Source organism: Pinus tabuliformis, chromosome X (assembly GCF_031772625.1).
Source record: "Pinus tabuliformis cultivar Carrire ecotype Pingquan chromosome X, CPIR1, whole genome shotgun sequence".
NCBI classification, from domain to species: Eukaryota; Viridiplantae; Streptophyta; class Pinopsida; order Pinales; family Pinaceae; genus Pinus; species Pinus tabuliformis.
In genome coordinates this window covers 1,277,127,567-1,277,139,053 of record NC_142308.1, presented here as the reverse complement: position 1 = coordinate 1,277,139,053, position 11,487 = coordinate 1,277,127,567, and the positions used below count along the sequence as shown (strand labels likewise).

The 11,487-nt window shown below is 40.2% G+C and overlaps 1 pseudogene; it reads right to left on the bottom strand.

Annotated features, from left to right (window-relative positions):
• Window positions 1-10,514: 10,514 nt before the first annotated feature.
• On the bottom strand, window positions 10,515-10,732 carry LOC149144672 (uncharacterized; annotated as a pseudogene).
• Between the last annotated feature and the right edge of the window lie 755 nt (window positions 10,733-11,487).

Genomic DNA, 11,487 nt, shown 5'->3' with positions numbered 1-11,487 from the left:
ATCCTCCACATCAAGCCAGTATGGATGGTCTGATCTTGCATGTGTCAAAAGGTCGAGTCATAGCAGCTTGAAACAACTAAACAATATCAAGGAAAGATTTGAAAGCATCGGCGGGACCCACAACTCTAAAGCACAACACTCATCAAGGTCCACCTTACCCAAGGTCATGGGAGACTAGGGATTCTGGAATCCTACTAGTGAATTACCAATTGTTGTAGCTACTGCAACAACCCCTCCAAAATTTTTGACCCTTCAAAATTTAGGACCCCTTATACCATTCCTGTAGTTGTCGTTGGTTCTCAGAGTCTGTTCGGAAGACTTATGCCCCCTTCATCCTATGAAACTAACTCTTCAAAGGCTTCGAAAGCCTGAATCTTTGCATCATAAGACAAAGAAGCAACCCTGCGACCTAACCAAAAATTATGATCAAGTCTAGTTGCAAAGTCGCAATGAAAATTTGTGAATTAGGGCCTCTCATTCAACCTTTGCAACTATGTGACCTCTCTAAGTCGTGAGGTCACAAGGTCAAAAGTGCTATATCCCGCGCATCATGCGACCTATGTGAATTTACGACCAAGCAACCCAAAAGGTCGCTAGGTTGCAAGATCGCAAAGGTCTCAAAGTCACACACTTGTGACCCGTCGACCCTTGCGACTTAGAGACCCCTTGAGATCGCAAGGTAGCAAGGTCGCGAGGTCACAAGGGTCGCAAATGTTTGAAACCAAGCAATCGTGACCCCTGTGACCCCTGCACGTGTGACCAAAGTTATAAATATTGGCCTCGACCAGTCATTTGAGCAACTCGCTTAAGTCACACAAAGAACATAGGACCTTAGCGATTGTAAGAGGCACGCGACCCCACCAAGTAAGTGACTCTTCCCCTATCCCATTAATCATTTATTTCACCAATTGTCTCCTTCTTCCACCCTGACCCTGCATATTCCACTCCAGAGGATTTTTATCCCCGTTTTAGTCCCATTTTTACCAGTAAACCTTTGCCAAGTATTTTTGTTCCTCCTGAGCCTCCCTAGACATCTTCCATGGTCATTCTCATCCAAAATTGACCTGCATTCCCTGAGGACCAAGCCATCTACTCTTGAGCGGCCCCAAGGACCCATCCTAATCCTCATTTCACTCTCCAAAATTGCCCAAGGAAAAAAGGGGCAAGTCGAAAGACATGATAGGCTAACGGGTACGACCTCTCGACTCACATGATCTCGTGACCCACGCGACCTCACGACCCACACGACCCCACGACCTTGCCTCATTAGCGACCCTGCGACCCATTCTTGTTTTTCAACCTCGCAAACTGTGACCCTAGCAACCTATATTCTAGCCTACCAATCGCCAAGTCGCACACTTAGCCACACGACCTAAGCGACCCCTTGATCCTTCCAACCTTGAAACCTACCCAAAAATATTTCTCCCGGGAGCTGGAAATTATAACTGTACTTGTCACTAGGATTTGTTTTTCATGCCATCACTCTCATCGTGGGATTGTATGGTCAATATGTCAGGTGTTGTCGATCTCAAGTGCATCTCGATCTTCTCCTTTGAAGACGAGATGGCACCCCCAATAGAAAAATCTTCCTGCAAGAGCTCTGGAATCAGCTCGCAGGAAGTTCACCAGGAGCCACTACCCCCCATCTATGGGGTTGCTTCTTGCAACATCAATAACAACACCAAGCTCTCCTGGTATGACATTTACGCAGATTTCTCTAAACATGACATACCAAAAGAAATGGAGGATTTTCTAGTGTATATAAATGTTAAAGGTCAAGGCTTCACATATTGAAAATGAGATTAACTCAGACACATTACAGAAAAACCACACATAAAAACCCAGACACAAAATATTGATGGAAAAAGGCTGAAGCCTCATGTATTCTCTCTCACTCTCATTCTTACCTAAAATAATTGAAATAGTGTTACAAATAAATAGATGAGAGATATTGGTCTCAAAATAGTGCGTGCTATCTTGGACATCTTTGGTTGAGATAATTTCTCCTTTGGTTGAGATAATTTATCACCAGACACACCAATATAGGAGTTACCTAAACTAACTCCTATCTTAGAGGAACAACCCAAGAGTTAGGCACAAATTCCTAACGTGGAATATTTAATTAATTTATTTATTTTTGGATTTATTATTGTTTTATGAGAGAGTCTAACATTCCCCCCCTCAATGATAAATCCAAAAACGAGAACCATCTTCCAAGTTCTCATGTTGATCCTCAAAAAGATTGCCTGAAAAAACCGCCAAAACTGGATACTGGAAAAAACTCAAATCTGAAGAGAACATGAATCAGCTGCATGCTTGATTCATCTCTGAAGGACGCTTTACAACTCCATCATGTGCCAAGCCGCAAAAGGATCCAACTGTTCTTTGCTTGAAAACAGCATCCGGTGTCCACTGACACAATTTGATGAACGCCCACTGGCGTATTTGCTGATGATGATCGCCCACTGACTGAAGATGTCGAAAAACAACTCAAAAGCTGCTCATTGTTGCTTTCGTTGTCGATCGCCCACTGGCGAATTTGCTGATGCCCACTGGCTGCTTCATTGATGTTGTCGAGACTTTCAGTCTGACAACCACTTGTCAATTTCATTGACATTTTCCCCCCTTTGTCAGCTGAAAGGAGAGACAATCTTCTCCAAAATATATTTGAACTCCCCCCCTTCAGGTGTAGGAGAGTTTCACTGTTGTGCTCCCTCATTCAACTGCATGAGAGTACCATCATCTGTTCACTGTTGGCTGCACTATGTGTGATTGTAGTCGGTTGTAGAACTGAGACAAGCGTTTGACTATGGATGACCATTCCCAAGGATCGATCCATTCATAATGTATCGTCAATCTGGATGATTTTTGTTGGTTGCGACATTTTGCTGAGGAATGATTGGGCTTGCCACAATGGCAACAAGGATGGAGATCAAAACACTGATCTTCCATATGACCAGTTCTTTGACAATGAGAACATTTCGGTTGGACTTCAACTTCAGGTTGCGTGCAATTCTGTTTGACTGCAACTTTCTCAGAACCTGCTGAGGTGTGTTGTTCAAGAAATCTTGCACTCACGAACTTAATTGGCTTGGAATAATCTGGGATATGTAAGTTGGTGTCATCAGTGACATATCCTAAGCCTCGTCGATTCTTGTTATTTTGAATCTCTTCCCAGGGCTTGATGATGGGTTTGGAAGAAATTTGATTTTGATCATGAACAACTTCGACACTTGAAGTTGTTTGGATGAGTGATTTGGAATCAACATCTTTATCTTCATCTGTATGGTTGATTGACTTGGAAGAAGCACTCTTCTGTTGCAGCTCATCTCTTTGTATTTGTGACTCTAGTTGAAGAAACTCAATGGTGTCATGTGTTTTTCGTAGATGCCGTGAAAGATCAGCAAGAGTTTCTTTGCTGATGTGCACCATGTCTTCATCACAGGAGATGATCAAACTGTGAAGAATGTTTAACAACTGAATATGTTGCGCCATCTGAACTTGTATACTTGAAATCAGGCTCTCTTGTCATAGATGTCGTGCTTTGAACTGTTTCACTTGATTTTGTTACTTGCATGAAAGGCTCATTTGCTATGGGACTTGAATGGAACGCTTGCTTGATTTTTTGCTTATTGCACTTGTTGGGAACACTTGCTAGAGTTGTAGAACTTTCTTGCTTAAACTCTGGAATTCACGCTCGCTTGATGATGATCGTGTTTGCATAAATGCTCAATTGCCTTACTTGATGACTTCACACTCACTTGAAGGAATAGCCACGCTCGCTTGATGTCGATCTCAACTTGCTTGATTGGTGTTAGAGTTGAACTTGTTTGGTTGCTGTAATGATCTTCACTCTGGCTCGCTTGAAAGTTTGAAATTTGTACTATTTTGAGGCAAATTGCTTGAATGAATACTCACGCTCGCTTGTAGGAGATGTGAACTTGTTGTTTGTTTCATTTGGAGTTAAAACTCATGGACTCACTTGATTGTGTTTTAAAGGAAGGGTGTCGAACACTGTCAAAAATGCACCCAAAAAACGCTTAATGATTTAATGACTCACTACAATGAATTCAATTTGACTCAATTCAAGACTTGGGTGTTGGTTTCAATCGAGAATGCACCCTTACAATTCAATGTGATTTGAGTTTGATTACAAGTTCAATAATGTTGATGTAGACTGTGCTTTGAAACGTTGAAGTTTACAGATTCATTAACTTGATTGTAGTGATGTAGACTTTGCTTTGAAATGCTGGAGTTTGCAGATTCATGAACTTGATTGTATTTGAGTGAATTTGTTTGTTGAGGTAGAATGCCGATGTTGAAAACTTTGATTATTTGTTGTAGTGTTGATCTTGCAGCTATGTGTTGTGCTTGCTTTATGTATGCGATATTAGATGAAATTATTGATGTGTCACAACTAGACACAGATCAAAAATCAAAAACATGAATCCATAAAGCACATGTGCCATCAAGCACACATAGTGTACCTTAGATCCCCTTATTCAATTTCGGGCGGATCTAGGACACAATCACCACAAAAAATATGATATCTTTATTAATCACTGAGTACATCTGAAGCAATGATAATGCCAAGCTGACAACCCTTTGAAACAACTCGCCTTCAAAATCTGAATGGATAGTGACATGATCCCTCTCAAAGTAAAACAATACTTTGAATTACAACAACTTTCCCTTATCACTCCAAATACAAAATAAGACACTTATATCTCCACAAAATATTCTTCAGATTTACAAAATGTAATGTACCTTATCACTCCAAATACAAATAGAAACACTCCTTATTTCTTCAATTTCAAAGAGCGAAATACCAACCTTTCAACTCACAATCTCACCACTCTCATGCATAAAAAATGCATCTCCAATTTCATGTCAAATAAATCCACTCTCACTCATTTACCTTTCTTCCATTAAAAAACAATTTTATGGATTTTATAAAATCACTTTATGAAAGGTGAATTCACGTAAATCCACTCTCACTCATTTACCTTTCTTAAAAATTACATTATTCTCCACTCATTCTCTCACATTCCACTCACTTATCCCTCAAAATTAAAAAAAAAACACACCTTATCACTCCAATAATTTCTGTTAAACTCCCATTGAATAGAATTTTATGAAATTCTTTTAAAAGGGTGAATTAAAATGTGAAGTGAGTCACTTTAAAAGAGAACGTGTCTCCTTCAAAAATGTAAGACACACTTTTTAAAACAAAATGTTGTAAGTAACCGTATTAGCAAAACAGCCTTTGCTCAACATTTCACCAAGCAATTGATTAGCTCGTTCAACATTACCTCTCTTGCAATACCCATGAAGAAGCGTGCTGTATGTTATGCTGTCTGGAACAAATCCGTTTCGAAGCATCGCATTCAGGATCCTCTCGGCATCAGATAGCATACACTCCCTACACATGCCGTCGACTAATTTTTGCAGATACAAATGGTTTGATTCAATAAAATGAAATGGATGTGGTTGTACCCATCTCTGATCCACAGATGGGGATAATGAATATAACCAAAAGAATTCTCAGCAACAACATTATAAATTTTGATGGGAATGGCTTGCAAATGCGTGGAACAAGGGAAATTCAGAATGACCTTTGATAAAAAAAATTGTTCTCATATTTAACAGGAGCTTGCTTGTCAGAAGTAGAAAGAATGGCTCTGGTCACCGTTTCTGCACGATCCCAGGAGGAGAGAATATTTTCTCACACCGATTTTTCTCAATCGGATGGCGAATTTGACTATCAGTTGCAGGAGGCTGTGGATGCATCTAACCAACAATTTTCACTCAATATACAGGAGGTTGAAGTACTGGAGCTTTCAAGTGCAACAGTTCAAAGCATTAGTGAACAGTGTCTATGATGCGTACAAAAATGAAGCTGAGGTGACAAAAAATGGTAGTAATTTTGCCGGTACTATGAATATTGAAAACACTGCAGTGACAGAAGAAGCTGAAGATATGCTAGAGAAAAGAAGCAGAAAAGAGAATCACGTAGAAAATTCTTTCAAAACCTGTCAACTGTGGCTTCTGCAGATTGTGTCCTTCTCTTTAAATATTTATCGATACGGGATAACTTTACACGCGACAATACCAGGGAGTTTCCGTTTTGACCTTGACGGGGCATTTGAGAATGCCGATACGAACTGCAGCAGACACAGCTGGATCCATTACTATTATTTACTGTTCTGGAGGTTTGTCTTGACACGGACTTTGTGCCAGAATCCTTTCGCCACTAACTTCTCTTTTATCGGGTTCGTCCTCGGCACTGTGTTTGAAGGTTGTAACCCGCGAGGAATTTCATTCGCTGCAAAATGCCCTACTCCGTTTTTAAAGACAGTGCACGTTTAAATTCGCTCGATAGGCTCTGATACCACATATTGAAAATGAGATTAACTCAGACACATTACAGAAAAACCACACATAAAAACCCAGACACAAAATATTGATGGAAAAAGGCTGAAGCCTCATGTATTCTCTCTCACTCTCATTCTTACCTAAAATAATTGAAATAGTGTTACAAATAAATAGATGAGAGATATTGGTCTCAAAATAGTGCGTGCTATCTTGGACATCTTTGGTTGAGATAATTTCTCCTTTGGTTGAGATAATTTCTCACCAGACACACCAATATAGGAGTTACCTAAACTAACTCCTATCTTAGAGGAACAACCCAAGAGTTAGGCACAAATTCCTAACTTGGAATATTTAATTAATTAATTTATTTTTGGATTTATTATTGTTTTATGAGAGAGTCTAACATCACAAAGTGGCATCAGATCCTCCAGTCTTCCCATGTGTCGAAACCATTGATTGGATCATACATAGCACGAATACGGATCAATGGATGATAAGGGATCACGTTGGCGCACCACTCACAACTATCTCCTCTGCAAATATCATTGCATATTACAGATTTCCCAAGGAGGAGTCCTTCAACACCTGGTGGCTCTCCATTTTTGTGATCACTACCAAGGATATTCTCTGAGAATGGTGGCAAGATCCATCCAAGTTCCAAGTTAGAACTCACCAGATATACATGACGGATGGGCTAAAGAAGGTTTATCAATGATTTCCGCCATGATGAACCGGTTGTACGAAAGAGAAGATTGTGATGTTTTCCACAGAACATGGGTCCCTATCATATATGTTGTCACTACCAGAGGTAAAGTCTTCAACTGGGCCAATATCCATGTTTCATCCCTAAGAACAACATAGTTGCAGCCAAACATCCTGACCTGGACTAACCATTAGAATTCTATATGACCTCATATCTCCTGGATGCGGTATGTGCACAGTGTCGGTTTTACCACTGTAGCTTAAACTGGACCACGACTATAGCAGAGATAGTACACCATCATTACAAGATCTTTTGGAGCCCCAACTATAAGGGTATTCTTGACACTATATTTGAGTCATATCACCCCATTATATCAGCTGCTTTTCGAGGAAGAATCGCTTTGTATGTTAAATATGGCCATGGAAACCATCATCAAGGTGGTGCATTGGTTCCCAATCTAGGAGGGGACATTTATCAGAGTCTTTGGTTCCTACAAGACCTCGCACGCACTTCCTCAGTTCACCACAGACAGGGTACTCATGCAGGAAGTGTGCTACCAAATGACACAGGGTTTCTCGAAAACAATGAACAAGGGAAAGAAGAGTCTCTGGCATGCATTCCCTCTTGTTATCAGAGCCTACACAGTGGAAAATTTCAAGGAAGTGGAGGCAGAGGCTGAAGAATTAAAGGGATGTCATTTCGTGACCTTGAACCATCATACATATGATCATGAGAGAGTAGTAGCAGCTCATTGCAAAAGAGCCAATTTCAACTGGTCATACCCACATTCTAAGCATGATCGGGAAGATGGGATCAGAAACTGGTACAATGCCACCAAGGAGCTCAACCCCAGCGAGCAACAAGAAAAATATGATGAGCAACCTGAACATTCCCAAGAAAATGTGAGCCTTTAAGAGAGATCAACTTCTCTAAAGAAGAAGAAGCAACAACAGAAGGCAACTGGGAAACTCAAGGAACACAAGGAGAAAGAGGTAGAAGATTCCCTAAGTGACCAAGAGGCAGGCAGGGATGATGAAACATTAGAGAAAAGAAATGTAGCCTTGGAAAGGAAAAAGCAAGATATCAAGAGGAAGAGAGAAGAAGAGCTCAAGCGGTCACAAGATTGAGTTGGCCATCACTCTGAGGATCGACTTCAGAAAAGAAAGAGGTTGGAGGAAGAAGAAAGGAAGAGGAAGCCAGAAGAGAAGCGATTGAAGGTAGAGACCTAGCAAAAAGCCAAAGAAGAAGAATATAAGAAGAGGTTGGAGCAGGAGCAGAGAGAACAAGAAGAGATACGCAGACAAGTCGAGCAACTCAGGAGGAAGAAAGAGCAAGAAGAGCAAGAGAAGAAGCAGCGCGAGGAAGAGCAAAGGAAGAGAGAAGAGGAGGAAAAGAGAAGATAAGAGGAGGAGCAAGGAAAGAAGAAATGAGAAGAGACCGATAAGGAAGCTCAACAAAAATCTGAGAAATTTGAGTTGTCTCTGTTGGATGTTCCCCCATCCACTCCCCTCATCGAAGGCCACCTTCCTCTCAAAGAGTTGGGCATTCCTTAGGAAGAAGAAGATGAAGTGTTGGATCTTACCAAGCTCACTTACGATCAGGTTAGGTTCAAGATCATGCAAGAGAGGAGGAAGTGTTGTGCCAGAAACCCTACAAAACACCTGTCAGTGACCACAGAGAAATAAAATGTTCCTGACACTACAGTTAACCCTGAGATGATTGCCTCGGTTGTGACTACTTTTGTGATCGCGAGTGAACACAATGTTTCCAGGATAAGAAAACAAATCACATAACTCTTGAATAAGATTTACGCCTCAAAGCAAAAGACCACTATAGTAGAAGAGGATAAAAAGAAGGAAGAACAAGAAAATGCAGCCCTCTTCTTGGTACACTCTAGTACCAAAGAGCTACACACTTGAACCGAGGATGAGGCTGAAACTCTTGGTGCAGCCATGGTGATGGTCTATGAAGAAATTTCGAAACTACATCATACGGTATCCCCAATTTTGGCCATACAAACAAACACAAAGGAAATTTCTGCTATTCTAAAGCAAGTCTTTGCAACTTTGGATAGCATGCATGAGGGGTCCACTAAGTATCCAGGTGTGCCGATAGTATTCCCAAAAAAGAACTAGATCACTACGCAAAGTGCTAAAGTCCAGCTCCACATCAAGATCCAATCAAGAGACAAACTAGCCAAATACGTGGACAGAGTGTTGGCTTCTTAAAAGCACCTTTTCAGTGGTTTGGAGTCGATGATAAAAAACCATGGGGTTCCATCTATCAGGGAAATCAGGCAAGTGAAGAAGCAGGAAGACATCTCACATGAAGTTCAAGCATTCGTCAACACATTTAGGGAGGCTGCCGACTCAGATAACCTACAAGTGACAAAGGATAATATCACACGGTACATGGCAGAATCAGTGAGAATGTATACAATGCTGGTGACCCTAGCCAATCAGGGCAACGCCAAAAGAAACACTCTCATCCTGGACACCTTCGACAACTATCTATTGTCAAGATGATAGGATAGAATTTTAATATTTTATGTAATTAGAAAATTAGAATAGAATAGGATAGTAATAGAATCTGAAGAGTCATGAGGAATTATAAAGGTCATGAGGAAGTCCAAGAATCAAGGGTAGACCAAAGGTAACTCTCTTTTTATAAATACACGTTTCTTCTTCAGTACCTTCTCCAGAAAAACCATCAAATACACTGGCAAATGCAGTAAACAAATTTTATTAAAAAGGCAAAAAAAAAATTATCTGCATAAAAACAATGGAGAAATTTCCTGAAATTTATTACCTTCAGAAGTTGAGGCCGTAGTCTTGTTTGCTGCTATGTATGCAAGACTCAAAGAAACATTATCACTATGTATAGATTTGTTTGTACAATTATGAGAGGTCTTTTTCGTTAAAACAAATTGACAAACAAATTGAAATTTTTTAAAATGTAGACTCTCGAATAAAACTTGATAAATCTAAATGAAAGTACATGTTTATTCTTCAAATGAGTTGGATGGTAATAATCTCGAAAAAATAAGAAAAGAAAAATGGTCAATCATTATCTGCCCTGGAATGTTTGTTGTCCATGTTTCCACTGCCTCAGGGAGGGAGGAACGAATCAACCTAAGGTTCTCATCAGCCTTTGCACTTCACCTGTCAAAGTGATCTAGGGTATCATATAATAAAGCTTCAGGTGATGTGCTTCCAATCTTAAAAAAGGATTCAGTAGATTTGGGCAAACGCTGCATAAATTCCATAGTGAAATTGTTGACTCACTACATGAATATTGGCAAAATGTATCACTAGCAAGACTGTCCTAGAGACTTGTGTCTGCAAAATTGAAATAGACAAAAGAAAGATTTCTCCTTTATAAGAGGTGAACCTCTCATTCATAGAGAAATCTCGATCTATCTACTTTCAAAAATAGTTCACAGCTTCTCAGTCATGCCACGAGTGGATATTGTTCAAATAATTTGAAAAATAGATGATCCAATCACAATAAAGACAAAAGAAACCAAGCATAGTTGTCCCCACTGGATATGAATTGCCTTTCTTTACTATTGTTTCGGGCGCAACTCCCCTCTTCAGGATGTTTTTTCTTAAGCTCAGAACATTTCCTGTCTGCAAGGCGCCTAGATGTTGTCATTTTTTCTATCAAGAGATTGAACCACCAATGTTAGATCTGCAAGTTTTGGCTGCAATTCACAACAACTTTGTCGAATAAGTTGAGCTCCACAAAGCATGGAAACACACAACACAACAAACCTTGCAGAGACAACAATCGACAGAATCCTCACACCATCACATTCAGGGATCAAAACCACATGTGACTTTAGACTTCAATCACATGTACCTCTGATGGAAAATATTCCGCATGCAGATACTATTAAATCAAATGAATATATAACAAGAGGGAAGAGAATAAAACCAAATGGATCTTCAATCTTACATCACTTAGCCATGGTACCTCCAAGTATCATTGCACTAATTACCTCAACAAAAATACTTTCAAAAAGGTCTGCACCACAAGCTGCACAATCACCAACATTGTCTCCCACCAAGTCAACAATGACAGTTGAGTTACGTGGATCGTCTTCACGAATACCCTGCTCCACTTTCCCAACAAGATCAGCACCTACGTCTGCAGCCTTTGTGAATATTCCTCCTCCAAGCTTAGCAAAAAGTGCTACAAATGAGGCCCCAAATCCATAATCAACTAGAAGAAGAGGAAATTCAGTCAACTTCATTGAATTCGGTGTATCCACCGCCAGATATACATAGAATGAGGCATATAGTACTGCTACTCCTATAACTTCCATGCCCACTACAATGATAGCTGAAAAACCACCAGCATGAGTAGCCACCTGTAAAGCTTCTCTTGCTGACCACCTTGCAACACTA